A 17,929-nucleotide genomic window follows, 5' to 3' on the forward strand; every position below is an offset into this window, starting at 1 on the left:
CGTGTCCCTCCCTCGCTGTGTGTGTGCGTGTCCCTCCCTCGCTGTGTGCGCGTGTCCCTCCCTCGCTGTGTGTGTGCGTGTCCCTCCCTCGCTGTGTGCGCGTGTCCCTCCCTCGCTGTCTGTGAGCGTGTCCCTCCCTCACTCTGTGTGTGCGTGTCCCTCCCTCGCTTTGTGTGTGCGTGTGTCCCTCCCTCGCTGTGTGTGAGCGTGTCCCTCCCTCGCTGTGTGTAGGGTGTCCCCCCCCCGCTGTGTGCATGTGTCCCTCTCTCGCTGTGTGTGCGTGTCCCTCCCTCGCTGTGTGTGAGCGTGTCCCTCCCTCGCTGTGTGTGTGCGTGTCGCCCCCTCGCTGTCTGCGTGTGTCCCTCTCTCGCTGTGTGTGCGTGTCCCTCCCTCGCTGTGTGTGAGCGTGTCCCTCCCTCGCTGTGTGTGTGCGTGTCGCCCCCTCGCTGTCTGCGTGTGTCCCCCACCTCGCTGTGTGCGTGTGTGTCCCCCTCGCTCTGTGGGTGTATCCCCCCTCGCTGTGTGCGTGTGTCCCCCCCTCGCTGTGTGTGAGCGTGTCCCTCCCTCACTGTTTGTGAGCGTGTCCCTCCCTCGCTGTGTGTGTGCGTGACCCCCCCTCGCTGTGTGCGTGTGTCCCCCCCTCGCTGTGTGCGCGTGTCCCCCCCTCGCTGTGTGTGCGAGTGTCCCCCACCTCACTGTGCGTGTGTCCCCCCCTAACAATGTGCGTGTGTTCCCCTCTCGCTGTGTGCATGTCCCCACCTTCGCTGTGTGCGTGTCCCCACCTTCGCTGTGTGCGTGTGTCCGCCCCTTGCTCTGTGCGTGTGTCACCCCCTCGCTGTGTGCGTGTGACCCCCCTCGCTGTGTGCGCGTGTCCCTCCCTCGCTGTGTGCGTGTCCCTCCCTCGCTGTGTGCGCGTGTCCCTCCCTCGCTGTCTGTGAGCGTGTCCCTCCCTCGCTCTGTGTGTGCGTGTCCCTCCCACGCTGTGTGTGTGCATGTCCCTCCCACGCTGTGTGTGCGTGTGTCCCTCCCTCGCTGTGTGTGCGCGTGTCCCTCCCTCGCTGTGTGTGCGTGTGTCCCTCCCTCGCTGTGTGTGAGCGTGTCCCTCCCTCGCTGTGTGCGTGTCCCTCCCTCGCTGTGTGCGTGTCCCTCCCTCGCTGTGTGCGCGTGTCCCTCCCTCGCTGTGTGCGTGTCCCTCCCTCGCTGTGTGCGCGTGTCCCTCCCTCGCTGTCTGTGAGCGTGTCCCTCCCTCGCTCTGTGTGTGCGTGTCCCTCCCACGCTGTGTGTGTGCATGTCCCTCCCACGCTGTGTGTGAGCGTGTCCCTCCCTCGCTGTGTGTGTGCGTGTCCCTCCCTCGCTGTGTGCGCGTGTCCCTCCGCTGTCTGTGAGCGTGTGTCCCTCCTTCGCTGTGTGCGCGTGTCCCTCCGCTGTCTGTGAGCGTGTCCCTTCTTCGCTGTGTGCGTGTTTCCCCCCCGTGCTGTGTGCGGTGTCCCCCCCTTGCTGTGTGCGTGTGTCCCCCTCTCGCTGTGTGCGTGTGTCCCCCCTGCTGTGTGCGTGTGTCCCCTCCTCGCTGTGTGCGTGTGTCCCCCCTCGCTGTGCGCGTGTGGCCCCCCCGCTGTGTGCGTGTGTACCCCCTCGCTGTGTGCGTGTGTGTCCCCTCGCTGTGTGTGAGAGTGTCCCTCCTTCACTGTGTGTGTGCGTTGTCCCCCCTCGCTGTGTGCGTGTGTGTCCCTCCCTCGATGTCTGTGAGCGTGTCCCTCCTTCGCTGTGTGCGTGTGTCCCTCCCTCGCTGTGTGCGTGTGTCCCCCCCTCGCTGTGTGTGTGCGTGTCCCTCCCTCACTGTGTGCGTGTGTCCCCCCCTGGCTGTGTGCGTGTGTCCCCCCTCGCTGTGTGCATGTGTCCCCCCCTCGCTGTGTGCGTGTGTGTCCCCCTCGCTGTGTGTGAGCGTGTCCCCCCCTCGCTGTGTGTGAGCGTGTCCCTCCCTCGCTGTGTGTGTGCGTGTCCCTCCCTCGCTGTGTGCATGTGTACCCCTTCGCTGTGTGTGAGCATGTCCCTCCCTCGTTCTGTGTGTGTTCGTGTGTCCCCCCCTCGCTGTGTGCGTGTGTGTTCCTCCCTCGCTGTGTGCGTGTGTGTCCCTCCCTCGCTGTGTGTGTTCGTGTGTCCCCCCCTCGCTGTGTGCGTGTGTCCCCCCCTCGCTGTGTGCGTGTGTACCCCCTCGCTGTGTGCGTGTGTCCCTCCTCGCTGTGTGCGTGTGTACCCCCTCGCTGTGTGTGCGCGTGTCTCTCCCTCGCTGTGTGTGTGCCTGTCCCTCCCTCGCTGTGTGTGCGCGTGTCCCTCCCTTGCTGCGTGTGCACGTGTCCCACCCTCGCTGTGTGTGCGCGTGTCCCTCCCTCGCTGTGTGTGTGCGTGTCCCTCCCTCGCTTTGTGCGCGTGTCCCTCCCTCGCTGTGTGTGTGCGTGTCCCTCCCTCGCTGTGTGCGTGTGTCCCTCAAAAATGATTGTGTGATCCTGAAGTCTTCCAGCACTCCAGTGATATCACTTAGTCTCTCTCCATGTGGTATCCCTCACTGTGTGGGTCTAATTGCTGCCTCTGTCAGCGTCTCTCACTCTTGCAGCTACTCTAGATCCTGAGCTAACAGAATTCTCCACTCCAGAGAGACGCAACAGCACCGGCCTGGGATGGAGTTTGGGATTTTCCAGATATCTGTGGGGCTCATTTCCATTCTCCTTGTGTAACCCTCACTGCATCAGTCTAATTTCCCATTCTGTCTATCTCTCTGTCTCCTGTAGGTACTCAAGAAGTTACTGACTCAGTAGACTTCCCAACTGCTGTGTGTCTCATCCATCACCTCATTGAAGATGGTTGGTCAGCCAGAGAGACAAAGGGAAGGGAGATCTGGAGCCTTCAATAAATCCTGCAGTGAGGTAAGATCACTCATAGTGCACAGAGCAGACAGCAATGAGAGGGCTCCAAACATCACTTACAAGACATGACATAGATACAGTGCTGGAGGGGGAGCACAGTACAGTACAGTTACACCCCATGTTCAATCACCATGTCTACTTTAACTTATGTTGCACTGAGACAGCATCGGGAGTTCATAGTTATCAATTCAGTCCTGTGCTGTCTTAGTGAGCATCAGTACAACAGACGGGAGAGTAGGTCTGCGACGAGAGTTTGTGAATGCTGCCTGGGATCTTTCTGTTCTGCGTTCTCCCTCCAACACTGTACTCAAACTCATTACTCTGCAACACTGTATCTGTGGCATGGCTTGTGCACCAGTGTCTTCAGTCATTTTTAACTCCTATAACAGTAGTTATCCCTGTAACCTCTCCCTTCCCCGATAGTCCCTCCACATATTTGAAATGTACTGCATTCCAGACTACCATCCCCATCGCTGTAACTTGCTTCAGTGTCTACAACATGCCTTATTTTGGTACACTAATCCTCTTTAACTGGATACAGAGTGATACAGCACGGAAACAGAACCTGTGGTCCAACTCCTCAATGCTGCCCATGTTACCTAAACTGAATGAGTCTCATTTGCCTGCCTTTGGCCCTTAGCTCTTCAAACCTTCTCATCTCCATGTACCTGCTCAAATGTCTTTTCCATGCTGTAATTGTTCTTGTTTCTCCCATGTGCCTGAGGCAGTCTGTTCCGTCTATGCACCATCCTCTGTGGATAATGTTCCCCCCTCAGCTCCCTCTTTAAATCATTGCTCTCTCACCTCCCATTTATACCCTCTAGTTTTAGATTCACCTACCCTTGGTTATTCACCATTCTTAGAGTCACCCCTTGGCCTCCTCTGCCCAAGTGAAATATTTAGGACAATGTTACAAATATCTCCAACGTATGTAACAAAGTGCTGGCCAATGTCGGCAAATGTGCCAAATGTCGCTTTCCCCACCCTGTCCACCTGTGATGCCATTTCCGAGGAACAATGTAACTGGCACCCCCTGGTCTTTCTCTCTCTCTCTCTCTCTCTCTCTCTCTCTCTCTCTCTCTCTCTCTCTCTCTCTCTCTCTCTCTCTCTCTCTCTCTCTCTCTCTCTTTCTCTCTCTGGTCAACAACCCTGGCCAGAGCCCTTCCATTAACTGTATTAGTCCTCCCTGGTTTGTCTTAACAAAATCCAACAGCTGAATTAAACTCCATCTTTCATTCCTTGGTCCACTGGCCCAGTTGGTCAGTATCCCCTTTGATAACCGTATTTACTGCCCACGACACCATTCAATTGATCATCAACAAACTTTCGCACAATCACTCCGATATTTTCAACCAAATTGTTTATGTCGATGATGCACATCAGTGGACCCAGCCCTGATCCTTTCTTCAATAATGGAATCAAATCATATTCTTGTCATAACGCCACACAGCATGGAAACTGACCCTTCAGTTGATACTCACCATAATCTAAAACTAAACTCTTCCCAGCTGCCTGTTGCTGGCCCATATCACTCCAACCCTTCCCTATTCACCTGTTTATCCAAATATCTTTTAAACGTTGTAATTGTACCCACATCAACCCTTTTCTCAGGAAGTTCATTCCACACTCAAACCACCCTCTGTGTAGCAAATTGCCCCATATCTGTTTTTTTGAACACCTCTCCCCTCTCACCTTAAAAATGTGGCCCCTCCTCTTGAGACTCCCCCATCCTGAGGAAAAGGCAACTACCATTAAATTGATCTATATACCTCATTTTTTTTCATAAACCTTTATAGCATCATGTCTCAACCTCCAGGCTCCAGTGAAAAAAGACTCAGCCTATCCAGCTATTTTTCAGAACTCAGGCCTTCCATACCCAGCAATATCCTGGTAAATCTCTTCTGAATGCCCTGCAGCTTAATAATATCCTCCCTATAACTGGGGCGACCAGAGCTGGACAGAGTATTGCAGAACAGGCCTCACAAATGTCTGTGCAATCTCAACATGACGTCCCAAATCCTCCACTCAATGGACTGAGCAATAGTCAGGCATGCCAAGCACTGTCTTATCCATCCTGTGATGCAAACTTCAAGGATTATCTACCTGAACCCGGAGGTCCCTCTGCACTAAAACACTAACCGAAGCCTTAACATTAATTGTATAAGCTCTACCCTTGTGATGCATTTAATCGGGTTCTGGAACTTGCCATAGCTTTGTGTTTTAAAACCTCCAGCACCACCTCTTTTATAACATGCACTCTTTTCAAGTCATAGAGATATACAGCATAGAAACAGACCCTTCAGTCCCCAACTCGTCCAGGCTTACCAGAAGATCTGAATAAATCCATTCCCTTTTCCAGCATTTGGCCCATATACGTCTACACCCTCACAATTCAGATGCCCATCCAGATACCTTTTAAATGTTGTAATTGTGTCAGTCTCCATTACTTTCTCTTTCAGCTCATTCCATACACCCATCACCATGTGTGTGAAGAAGCTGTCCCTTCAGTCCCTCTGTAAACCATTCACCTCTAACCTTAAACTTATGCCCTCTAGTTTTGGACTCCCCAACTTCTGGGAAAAGGCCTTGAATGCTTACCCTATCCATGGCCCCCATGTTTATTAAACCTCTGTAAGGTCACCCCTCAGTCTCCGATTCTCCAGTGACAGTAACCCCAGATTATTCACCAACAACCCGGGCAATACCTTGTTAATCTTTTCTGAGCCCTTTCAAGTTTGACAACATCCTTCCTGTAGCAGAGAGACTGGAATTGCAGAGAACTCCAATTGTGGTCTTATGTATTACTCCTGTTCCCTGAGTTCCCCAGTCTTTCTCCACAGTAAGTTCTGGAATGAAAAAAATGTTTAGGATCTTAGCAAATATCCTGCAGTTCCACACATCGATGGCCTCATTGATTTTTAATGGACACTATTTTGTCCTGAGTTACTTATACACTCTTAATATACTGATACAATCACTTTTGGATTCCCCTTCCCTTCTCTGCTGAGGCTATTTCATTTAGTCTTTCTCCATTCCTGTTTTCTACCCAAAGTGTATTCCTGCAGCCCCTGTATATCCTCAGGGATCCCCTTGATCCAGCTGGCTATGCCTGACATATTGCCCCCTTTTCCTTGACCAGACCCTCAATATACAGCCAGTGTTTTCGAATGCTGTCAGCATTGACCTCCACACAAACAGGAAAATACTGGTGCTGATCGATCAGTTTATCTCACTTTTAAAATATTCTCACTTGCCAAACTTCCCTTTCCCTGTAAATAATTCCCTTCCCCAGTCACATTTTGAAAGTTCCTGGCTAATACGATCAAGATTGGTCAGGGTCCATTTTATAACTTGCACTTGTGGACCAGGCCTGTCCTTTTCCAAAGCTGTTTTCAAACTACTAGAACTGTGGTCACTTTGGCAAAATGCTTTCCCACTCACATCTCAGTCCCTTTCCCTACCTTAATTCCCAAGGGGAGGTCAGGTTTTGCCCCTTTCTCTTTTCAGGCTATTTACATATTGATTGGGAGTTTTCTGGAACACAATTACCAAATTCCTCCCTTGCAAACACTGAACACTGGCAGTCCCAGTCTAGGTTTGGAAAGTTCAAAAACCGCGCCATAACAGCCCTATTATTATGGTTGATATTTAAGATTTTCCGACATATTTGTTCCACAGTCTGCCACAGATTTTCGGGGTCAGCAGTCCAATCGTTTCAGAATGATGACCCGTTCTTATTTCTCTGTTCCACTAACATAGTTTCACTGGACGATCCCACAGGAATATCCTCTCTAAGTACTGCTGTGATGAATCATGCAATCAAAACCCACCACCACACGTCCTCTCTTGCCTCCCCTTCCTGTAGCATCTCTACCTAGAAAAAATGAACTGCCAGTCTTGCCCCTCCCTCAGCTGTGTTTCTGTAATAACTATAATATCCCAGTCCCATGTTCCAATCCTTGCTTTTGAGTTCATCTTCCTTAGCTGTCTGACCCCTTACATTGAAATAAATGCAGTTTAGTCATCAGTTTCCCCCCATTCCCTGCTATGTTCTTGCCTGCCTTGTCTACTGAAATTGCTGTCTTTAACTCGTGCACCAGCCTCAATCTTCTTTCTGGCCTTACGTTTATTTAAGGTCCAACTCCCTGCCAGAACAAGGTTATACCCTCTCAAGCAGCTCGAGCAATTCACCCCACCAGGATAAGGATCCATCTCCTGCTCCCAGTTGAGGTGCCTTTCCCACCCTGTCTCCCTGTGCTGACACCTTTAGGGATCTATGGACTTGTCCTTCAAGGTCCCTGTATTCCTCAGTACTCCGCAATGACCTACCGTTCATTATGTCTGTTCTTCTCTTATCGTACCTCGCACAGAGTATTACCTCACTTCAATCAGAACTAAACTCTGCTTAGATTATCATCCGATCGACATCGGACTGCAGACAGAGACCATCCTCCTCACTGTGAACAACACCCTCACCTTTCAGGTTATCTGCACACCGACTAATGATACCTTCTGCTTTCACATTCGAGTTATTAATGTTCAATGGTTCCTGCACAGATCTCCGTGGTACACCCGGTGAAAGTATTCTATCCACCAATTTTGCATCCAATTTGCCAACTTGCCTTGGAACCCAGTCCTTTTGGACCAGCCTTCCATGTTGGATCTTGTTTAAGGACTTATTCAAGTCCATGTAAACCACATCATCAGCACTGCCTTCATCAATATACTAAAGCAACATTTTTAAAAAAACTGAACTGAATTACTCAGACAGTATCTTCCTCTGCCAAATCCGTGATGACTAAACCGAGTTGATCCTTACCTTTGCAAGTGTTGATTCATCCTCACAGTAGTTTCCAATAATTTCCCTCCCCCTGCTGTCAGACTATCTGCTCTGTAATTACCTGGCCTATCCCTGCTGCCCTTCTTGAACAAAGGAACCACATTAGTGATCCTCCAGTCATTCAGCACTTCACCTGTGGCCAGCAAAGTATTATATTTATCCACCAGGTCCCCAAAAATCTCTGGGTAATTAGCATGGGGTCAAAGAATGCTGGTCTAGGCAGTGACACCCACATCCCATGAATGAATAAATAAAAATACATATATCCCTCCCTACCTCTGCAAATCCCTCCAGCTGCAGCAATCCGTCCTGGCTTTGTAACACCGTTCAGACCCCGACCACTCTCTGTAACACTCTCACCACCTCCAGCACCTTCACCTCTCCATGTTCGTATCGTGTCAATAAACCCTGACAACGATTCCCCTTCCCATTGCCCTCCTCCTGCTAGCAGACCCATTGCAATCCCTTTAAAACTTACTCTAAAACTCTCTCTCATTTCAGGATTTTAAGAACTTTGTGGTGATCTTCTCAGCCTCATAATCTAATATGATCCATTTTGTCCTGAGTGAGGGACCGGTGGGGATTTCTTGCTGAGTTTTTGTCTGTTTCAGTGGAATGTCCTTTTGTTGAGTATTTTACACTGTTCCTTCAGATGTTTTCCACTGTTCATTTACAGGCACATATTTCAGTCTGTTTAGCCTGTTTATCTTGGTCAGTTCTCCTCTCAAACTCATGTAATTGGCTATTTTTGTTTCTAGTTGTAGCTTGTCCTTTCTGTGATTCACTTTAAAACTTTACATTTCTTTGAACTGCACTTTATCACAATTTCCCAGAGGATCTCTCCAGGTGACATTACTCATTCACTAAGTTTTATCACACAACAGTCGCTCTGAGACAGTTACGTCCCTCGCCAGTTGCACAATGTGTTATTCTAAGAAACACTGAAAAACATTCTCTGAACTCCTCTTCCAATATCACTGTTGTCAGTGTGATTGTCCCAGACTTTGTGAATATTGAGGTTTCACTAAATGTTCCCCATGCCTGTATTAAACATTCCAATGAATTCCTATTTATTGCAGTGATGAGCCATGAAATGCTGTTCGGTGGGTGGTCGAAAACTGTTCTGCTGCTTGTGTCCTTGGCAAGTAGGAACCAGAATTAACATTCAGACTGACTCTACTTCATGATCTGATGCCAAATGCTTTCTCTGTAATGCCTTTCTTACCCATTATTGTTAGCATCGTCCATTTTGCCTGAATTTGCACAAGGTTGTGACCCATTGAATATTTCTGTTCCACCTTTTGTTCGCCCTATAACCACATCTCTCTGGTGCCTAAATCTCTTTTATCTCTGTGTCACAAATCAATCTACCTTGTTGCAGAGACTTTGTCCATTAATAAAAAACATAAGTTACTCGTTCCCACAATTTCCTGTCACAAATGGATTTGCTGATCTACAGTTTTAGTTAAACTTTGTCCCATCCTGTTCCTTTCTGTTGTCTTCAGTCACATTCCCACGCTGCTCTGATGCTTCATGTTTTCTCTTTGGATTTGGAAAGCTCCTTTCACCTGAAGCATGTCCCTGCATCCTCTCTGTCAGTTTAAAGCCCTGTCCATAAATCTACCAATGTGATTGGCCAGGACATTGTTCCACTGGAACTGTGCTGGGACCAATCTGAATGGATTTTTAAAAAAATCAGGTATGGGAAGTGGGTGTCTCTGTCTGACTAGCCTTTATTGCCCATCCCTTGCTGCCCTTGAGCGAAGCAGCTGGCTCGCCCATTTCACAGGGTCATTGAGAAGCAAACACTTTGCTGTGGGGATGTCCTGCAGACCACATGAGAGTGAACTGTTGTCTTTCTCTGTGTTTGGATTTTTATCAATACTTATTTATGGATTGTTAATTCCAATTATTAAAACATATATTCATTTAAAATTCCACATAGTTAGAAGTTAGAAAGAAGAAGGGGGGTGGTCACTTTTTTGGGACTGTAGTGTAGACTGTTGTAGACCCAACAGATACCAAAGGAGCAGATGTATAGAGAGATTGCAGATAACTATAGGAATAATAGAGGAGTGCAGGCTGGAGATTTTAATATTCCCTGTATTGACTGGGCCACCTAGAGTATAAAAAGACCTGGACGGAGAGCAATTTTTCAAAGGTGTCCAAGGAAGGTTCCTAAATCAATATGCAGAGGGCCCTACTCTACTCAGGCAGGTGCAACAGTGGACCTCCCCTCAGAAAACGAGGTCGGGCAAGTGACTGAAGTGTCATTCAGAGAGCACTTTGGGTCCAGTGCCCACAACTGTCTTCGTTTTAACATAGTTATGGAAAAAGATCAGCAGCTCCACAGATTGAAGAGGAATACTGGAACAGGGCCAGGTTTGGGGCCATTCTGCAGGATCTGGCCAGCGTCAATGCTGTGAAATTAAAATTGCACAACGCCCAGTTATAATCCAACTCGCTTTGGAAGCGCTGGTGATCACTGTAACAGATGAAAGGCTTAAACTAAATTTGTTTGATATTATATTCCATGACACTGCCATCCTGTTACTATAAATTCTGTACCTTAGGATTGTGCTCCCCAACCACCTGATGAAGAAGCAGTGCTCTGAAAGCTAGTGCTTTCAAATAAAACCGATTGGACTGGAACCGAGTGTCGGGTGATTTTTAACTTTGTACACCCGCAGTCCGACACCGGCACCTCCACATTATGATTCTAATCGATTGGGTGAGTCTGTTTGAAGGAAAAGGAACAACTGGCAAATGGGAGGCTTTTCAAAGTGTGATCTCAAGAATCCAGGACCAGTATGCCCCATTGGGGTAAAGGGAAAAGCTGGCAGGGTTAGGGATCCTTGGCTGATGAGGGATAATAAGGCTCTGGTCTTGAAATGAAGACTGCATGCATTGGGTTTAAGATTTCCGTATCTACATATTCTTAAAGACACGATCAATCTGTGGAGACCCTACAATCCTCTCAGTCCCTGTAACACTCCCAATCTGCAGAAGTCATTCCAATGCCTGTGACTCTTTCAATACAGTTCCGACAAGACCCACGATCTATGTGATATATTTTCATTGTCAGCACCCACCCTGTCAATGTAAGCTCCTCCAGTGTCTCCATCCATCTCCATCTCCACAATCTTCTCCAACTCTTACATGTGTAAACATCACCCTCCCCTTACAACCCTTCCCACTCTGACCAAACTGGAGGAGGTTACTAACGCTCCCTAAACTGTGAACTGTCTCCAACCAAAATTGCTGTCTTTATCATTTGGAGAATCTGTCTGATTCCACACCCCCTTTATCTAAATAACCTGCAGAACCTAAGCCTTCCTGTGTCTATAAACATCTTCAGTCACGACTACCCTCCATACGTCTATTTGTTTTTCCAATCTGTACAACCCACTTTATCTCTGTACTCAGCTCCATTCACCTGAAACATTCCTGTCTGTGTAAAACACCCCATCCTACCAACATCCTTATCCCTGTAAACTGCTCCATTCCTCCCAACCTCCCCATCTCCATGAAATCCTGTAGGCCCGACAGCTCTCCACATTTCTGTAACCTCCTGCAGCTCTATGCTCCCTCCCTCCCTGTGAAAGCACCTCCAGTCCCCACAATTCTCCCAGTCTGGTCATCTGCTCCAGATCAGAGCATTGCTGTCTCTGTTACCTCATACAACTTGAGCAACGCCTCCTATTTGTATCTCTTCATTCAGATCGTATCCTCTCCCGCTTCCCGAAACCTCTTGCTGCCATCATAACCCTTGCTATTTAGAACATGGAATAGCCCATTCCAGTACAAGCCCTTCTGCCCTCAATATTGTGCTGACCTTTTATCCTACTCTGAAGATGAAACGAGCCTACATACCTTACATATTACTATCATTGATGTGCCTATCCAAGAGTTGCTCAGATGTCTGTAATGTGTCTAAATCTACTACCATGGCTGGCAGTCCATTCCACGCACCCACCACACTTTGTGTAAATAACGTACCATTCCCTTCCATGCCGACAGGATATCCCAACCCAATCTAGTCCTACCTGCCAGCACCTGGCCCATATCCCTCTGATATCTAAGCTAAACCTTCTGCCAATTACCTTAAACGTATGTCCCCTTGTGATAGCCATTTCGCCAAGGGAAGTAGTCTCTGGTTATCCACTCTATCTATGCCTCTCATTCCCTTGTACACCTCTATCAAGTCACCATTCTTCCTCCTTCGCTGTGATCAGAAAAGCCCTAGCTTCCACAGCCTACCTTCTATGGACATGCCCTCCAGTCCAGGCAGCATCCTGCTCAATCTCCTCTGCACTGTCTTTAAAGCTTCCACATCCTTCCTATAATGAAGCGAACAGAACTGTTCACAATATTCGAAGTGTGGTCTAACTGGGGTTCTGTAGAGCTGCAGCAAAATCTCACGTCTCTTAAACTCAATCCCCCTGCTAATGAAAGCCAACACACCATCCGCCTTCTTAACAGCCTGTCAACTTGGGTGGGAACCTGAGGGACACAGGATCCCTTTTTTCCTGCACACTGCTAAGAATCCTGCCTTTAACCACGTAAAGTTTTTTGCAGAATCCTCCAATCGAAAACTATCCCTATCTTTGCAAGTTCCTCCAGTCCCTACAACACTCATAAACTGTGAAACCTCCTCAAGTCCATATATTCCTAATGTCTGCAAAAACCTCCCGTCCTGATGTCCCTCCATATCTCTGTAACCCCTACCATCCTCCAGTGCCCTTCTGGGGAACATTGCAGAGGAAGGAGGAGTTGGAGAGTCTGGGCCATGTTACAAGGTATGAAGGGCTGCAGAACCTGGAGGATGGTACAAATGTCGGAAGGGACGTGGGTCTTGAAGAATGTTAGGTGTTCTGGGATTCATTGAACCTGCAGGATGGGACAAGGGATGGCTTGTGGAACCTGGAGGATATTATGATTTGAACCACAGGTAATTTTTGATTGGAACATTCAGCCGATCTTATAGTCATAGAGATGTACAGCATGGAAACAGACCCTTCATTCCAACCCAGCCATGGCGACAGGATATTCCAACCCAATCTAGTCCCACCTGCCAGGACCTGGCCTATCTCCCTCCAAACCCTTTCTATTCATATATCCATCCAAATGCTTCTTAAATGTTGTAGTTGTACCACCTGTAAGATTGGCTGAAAGATCCAATCAAACATTACCTGTGGTTCAAATCATAATACCCTCCAGTTTCCACAACCCATTCATGGTCCCATCCTGCAGATCAGATGCCCCAACCCAATGTAGTCCCACCTGCTAGCACCCGGCCCATCTCCCTCTAAACCCTTCCTATTCAGATACCCATCCAGATGCCTTTTAACTGTTGCAGTTGTACTAGCCTCCACCACTTCCTCTGGCAGCTCAATCCATACATATACTATCCTCTGCGTGAAACAGTTGCCCCATTTTATCTTTTATATCTTTCTACTCTCACCCTAAACCTCGCCCTATAATTCTGGACTCGCACACCCCAGGAGAAAGCCTTTGTCTATTTACCCTGTCCATGCCCCTCTTGATTTTATAAACCTCTATCAAGTCACCCTCAGCCTCTGACTCTCCAGGAAAAACAACCACCACCTGTTCAAACTCTCCCTACAGCTCAGCCCTGGCAACGTTGTTGTAAATCTTTTCTTGGACCCTTTCAAGTTTCACAAAATCCTTCCGATTGGAAGTAGAACAGAGTTGCATGCAGCATTCTAAAAGTGGCCTAACCACTGTCCTGTACACCCGCAACATGACCTCCCAACTCCTGTACTCAATACTCTGACCAATAAAGGAATGCATACCAAGCACCTTCTTCGCTATCCGAACTACCTGTGACTCTACTGTCAAGGAACTCTGGATTTTATTTGAAAAATTGCATAGACAGGTAGAGTGGCCCGAGGTCTTCTGGGTAATGCTAGTTCAGTCTGAGCTGGGAGGCAGAGCCAGTGAAATATTTGCAGCGCTGTCTGATGAATGGTCGAGAGATAATGCACATGTTAAACAGGCTGTTTTAAGGGCTTATGGATTGCTTATGAAATGGAAGCCACGACAATTCCCTTTACTGTACCATCGCTATCTGTCAAAGCTCCTTCAGGTCTACATCCTCCGAATTGTTGAAACCTGCTCTCACCATTGCAACTCCCATTATTTCCTAACATTGTTGAGTCTCTAAAAGCTTCCCTATCAGGTTAATCTCCTCCACTGCATACAACACTCCTAGCCTGTGTAATCTCTTCAATTCCTATATACCGATGTATAGGTGTGACTGCTTTGTGGCCATTGTATCCTCATTTATATCTGCAAAAGGCTCTGCTCATTGTAGCACATCCTATGCTCATAAGTGAACCTGGTCTCTCACAAGATCTCTATCACTCTCTCTTCCAGTCTCTCCAAGCTTCCCTATCCCTCTTGTATCTTGCAGCTTGCAGACCACTCACTCTCTCTGACATCCCTTCCAGTGCATAAATTCATCTCTCCTTCTAACTGTATCCAGTCTACAACTTCATCCCTGTCCGTGCAACATCCTCCAGTCCCTATAATCCTCTCTATTGCTGCAACATTCTCCACCTTATATCATCTTCCATGTGCTTGCAACATTCTCCAGTCCATACCACCCTCCCTTTCCCTGTAATATTCTCCAGTCCATACTACCCACCCTTTCCCTGTAATATTCTCCAGTCCATAACATCCTCCCTATCACTGTGATATTCTCCAGGTCCCACAACTGTTGTTAAATGTACGACATCCTGGAATCCTGTGACTGTTTCTACACCCTGATCAACATAGACCGTTTAACGATCCACAACCCTATACACATCCCTATCTCTGGAATCTAATCAAAGACGCTTTATCTCTCTGACTTCCTCCAAACAATAAAATATTTTCTGCTGCGGACATTCTGTAGCAAATGTAACTATGTTTAACCCTGCAACACTGTCACGCCCCCAGACATCTCTCCCACTCTATGACCTCTAACCATCCCTCAAAGGCCCTCACTTGGTGACACACGCCATGCATTTGCAACAAGGCAGATGGAATGACAGCATTAACTGAAGAGAACAGATATGATCGAACTTTTATTGTGAAGGTGTGGCTGCAGAATGATCATGACAGCAATGTGATTATTGAGGGATTGTGGGGATTTAGGCAGAATCAGCAAAAAAACCAAACAAGGTCCCGTTTTGTTGTGAAGAAAGGACGCAGTCAGTGCATTGGTGAGACAGCGAATTTAATCTGGGAATCAAAATATAGAGTCGTTTTGAATGGACAGCTTCCAAATAGCAAGGGAGATCTGGAAGATCAAATCACAATCCATGCTCGTTGGTAAGTTGGATGCAATATTTTCTTGGTGATAGTTGACAGAGGCATTTGGAGTGGTGAATTTCTGATTGGACATCTGTGGCCAATGCTGTTTCACAAGGATCAGTGCTGTGACGTCTGTGTGTAATTTATATCTGGGATTCAGATGAAAAGGTCAGCAGTTTGAGTGGTAATTTTACAGACGACATTCGGAAAGGCATGTAATGATTAGGGATAGTTAGGGGAATTGTGGATAGTGAGGAAGAGTGTTCAAGGTTGCAGCAGTGTGTAGATCAGCTGGAACACTGGGCAGAGATGTGGCAAATTGAATTTCATCGGGACAGGTGTGAAGTGATGCATTTATGAAGCCAAATGGAAGAGAGAAGTACACTAATTGACTAGTTGGAAACATTGATAAACAGAGAGACATTGGAAGCAAGTCCGTAGCTCCCTCAAAATAACAACACAGTAGGATGTGGTGGTCGAGGGGGGAGTATGGTATGCTTACCTTTATTGGGCACAGTATTGAGTACAGACGTTTGCATGTCATGTTGTGACTGAATGAAACTTCAGTCAGCCATGTTTGAAAGATTGCGTGTCATTCTCGTTGCCACACTATAGGAAGGATGTGGAGGGTGTAACAGAGGGTTGGCAGAATGTTGCCTGGATGGGAATGTGTCTACTGTAAGGAGGTTGGATGAAGTTGGATTGTTTTGCGTGAGTATCGGAGACTGAGGGGTGACCTAGTGCAGGTATATCGCATTAGGAGAGGTGTGAATAGTGTGGATAGTTGGAATCCTCCTACCAATGTAGAAATATCAAATTCTAGGGTGCATCGGTTTAAGGTGAGAGTGAGAAGTTTTAAGTGAGATGAATGAGGCCAGTTGTCTTTACCGAGAGGGTAGAAGCTGCTCAGAAGGTGGGAGAGGTGGCAATGAGAGCAAAGTTTTGAAGTGGCATTTAGACAGAAACATGAACAGGCAGAGAATAGAGGGATATCGCCGATGTGCAGGCAGATGGGATTAGTTTAGAATAGCATCATGGTCAGCACAGCCATGGTGGGCCGAAGGGCCTATTACTCTGCTGTACTGTTCGATTTTCTAACTTAACGACATCTAACATGTCAAAGCCCCTCCAAATCCTGGATGTTTCATTCAATTTCTCTCCCATTCTTCAAAACCCCAATAGGTTCAAGGGCAATCTACTCCACCTCTTCTCATTGGAAAATCCCGCCATCTCCAGGATCAGCTGAGTGAACCTTCCCTGGCCTGCCTCCAACACAAGAATGTCTTTGCTTAGGGCACGCATACTGTTCATTATAATCTAGGTGTGGTCTGACACCGTTTTAGCAAGACCTCCTTATTTTTAGACTCCATTCCCTTTGCCTTCTCTATGACCTGCTGATCCTGTAAGCTACCTTTTTCAGATTGATACACAAGGATTTCCAAAACCTTTGTGCAGTCAGTCTGAACCAAACGGTGTTAGCTTGACAGTAAGTGGGGAATGTGCTGGAATGTGTTATGAAGGATATGACAATAAATAATAACTGGATACTTAGAAACAATGGGAGGTGTATGATTTTATAAAAGGGGAATATTTTTAAATCTGTTGGATTCTATATTTTGGTGTGACCATAAATGCAGAATAGATAAGGGTGGGGAGGCAAATTGCGGTAGAGGAATATTTGAAATTTTAGAAGCATTTAGACAAGTTTCAACCAGGGCTAAAACTTAGCTCGTGAGAGAATAGGGCCCCTGAAAGGTCAATGAGGCTGTCTGTGTGGAATCACTGCTGATGGGTGAGATATTGAACAAATATTTTGTGTTAGGATTTACTGTGGTGAAAGACATGGAAGCTCGGGAACTTGGGAAAATACATAGGGATGTCTTGAAAAGAGTGCACATTGGAGAACAGGAGGTGCTGGATGTCTCAAAATGCAATAAGTTAGATAAAACCTTGGGACATGGTCAGATGTATCCCAGCGCAATGTGAGAAGCGAGGGAGGAAATTACAGGACCAGAGATATTTGCATCATCAACAGCTTCTACGGACCTTTGAGACTGATGGTAGAGGTGGTAAGTTGTTGGAGGAGATTCTGAGAGAAACGATCATCGTGCATTTGGAAAGGTAAGGACAGATTAACGATCATCAGCATGGCTTTGTGCACGGGAAATAATGCCTCAAACCTGAGTGTGGAGGTAGACAAGTGAGAGGTCAAAGCAGAGCAGTACACGATGTCCACATGAACTTTATCAAGACCTTTGACAAGGTTCTGCATGGCAGACCGGATCGTAAGTTTAGATTAGACATAACCAGGGAGCACTCACCAACTGGATACAAAACAGGATTGACGGTAGGAGACAGAGCGTGTTCATAGAGGGTTGCTGCTCAAACTACAGGCCTGTACAAACAGTGTGCCATGGGTTCAGTGCTGGGTCACTGTTGTGCATCATTTATATAATAAATGATAAACAGGAGTCATGGTTAGCAAGTTTGTGAGTGAGACTGAAATTGGTGATAATGTGGACAGTGAAGAGGGTTATCGAAGAGTACAATGGGATCAGCAGTACTGCTGGACCAGTGAGGTTAGGAATAACAGGTGGAGAATTGCAAGATGCAGGTACACAGTTTTTTGAAAGTAGCGTCACAGGTAGACAGGCTGGTGAAGCAGGCGTTTGGGAGGGTTACCCTTCATTGGGCAGAGCATTGAGAGTAGGAGTTGGGATGTCATGGTGTATCTGTACAGGACATGAGTGAGGGCTCTGTATAAACATTGTTGATTATCTGGAAAAAAATCAACTTGTTCACGTATGTCCTTTAGGGAGGGATATATGACATTCTTACCTGGTCTGGC

At 47.3% G+C, this 17,929-nt stretch overlaps 1 long non-coding RNA gene across 2 annotated transcripts in view; it reads left to right on the forward strand.

Annotated features, from left to right (window-relative positions):
* The window catches only part of LOC140471667 (uncharacterized), a 74,673-nt gene that overhangs the window by 14,827 nt on the left and 41,917 nt on the right, over positions 1-17,929 (forward strand). For both annotated transcript variants that reach the window (XR_011957151.1, XR_011957152.1), the window contains exon 3: positions 2,787-2,921. This is a non-coding gene — a long non-coding RNA (uncharacterized lncRNA). The remainder of the gene's footprint in view (positions 1-2,786; positions 2,922-17,929) is intronic.

This window comes from Chiloscyllium punctatum, unplaced genomic scaffold (assembly GCF_047496795.1).
Source record: "Chiloscyllium punctatum isolate Juve2018m unplaced genomic scaffold, sChiPun1.3 scaffold_148, whole genome shotgun sequence".
Lineage (NCBI taxonomy): Eukaryota > Metazoa > Chordata > Chondrichthyes > Orectolobiformes > Hemiscylliidae > Chiloscyllium > Chiloscyllium punctatum.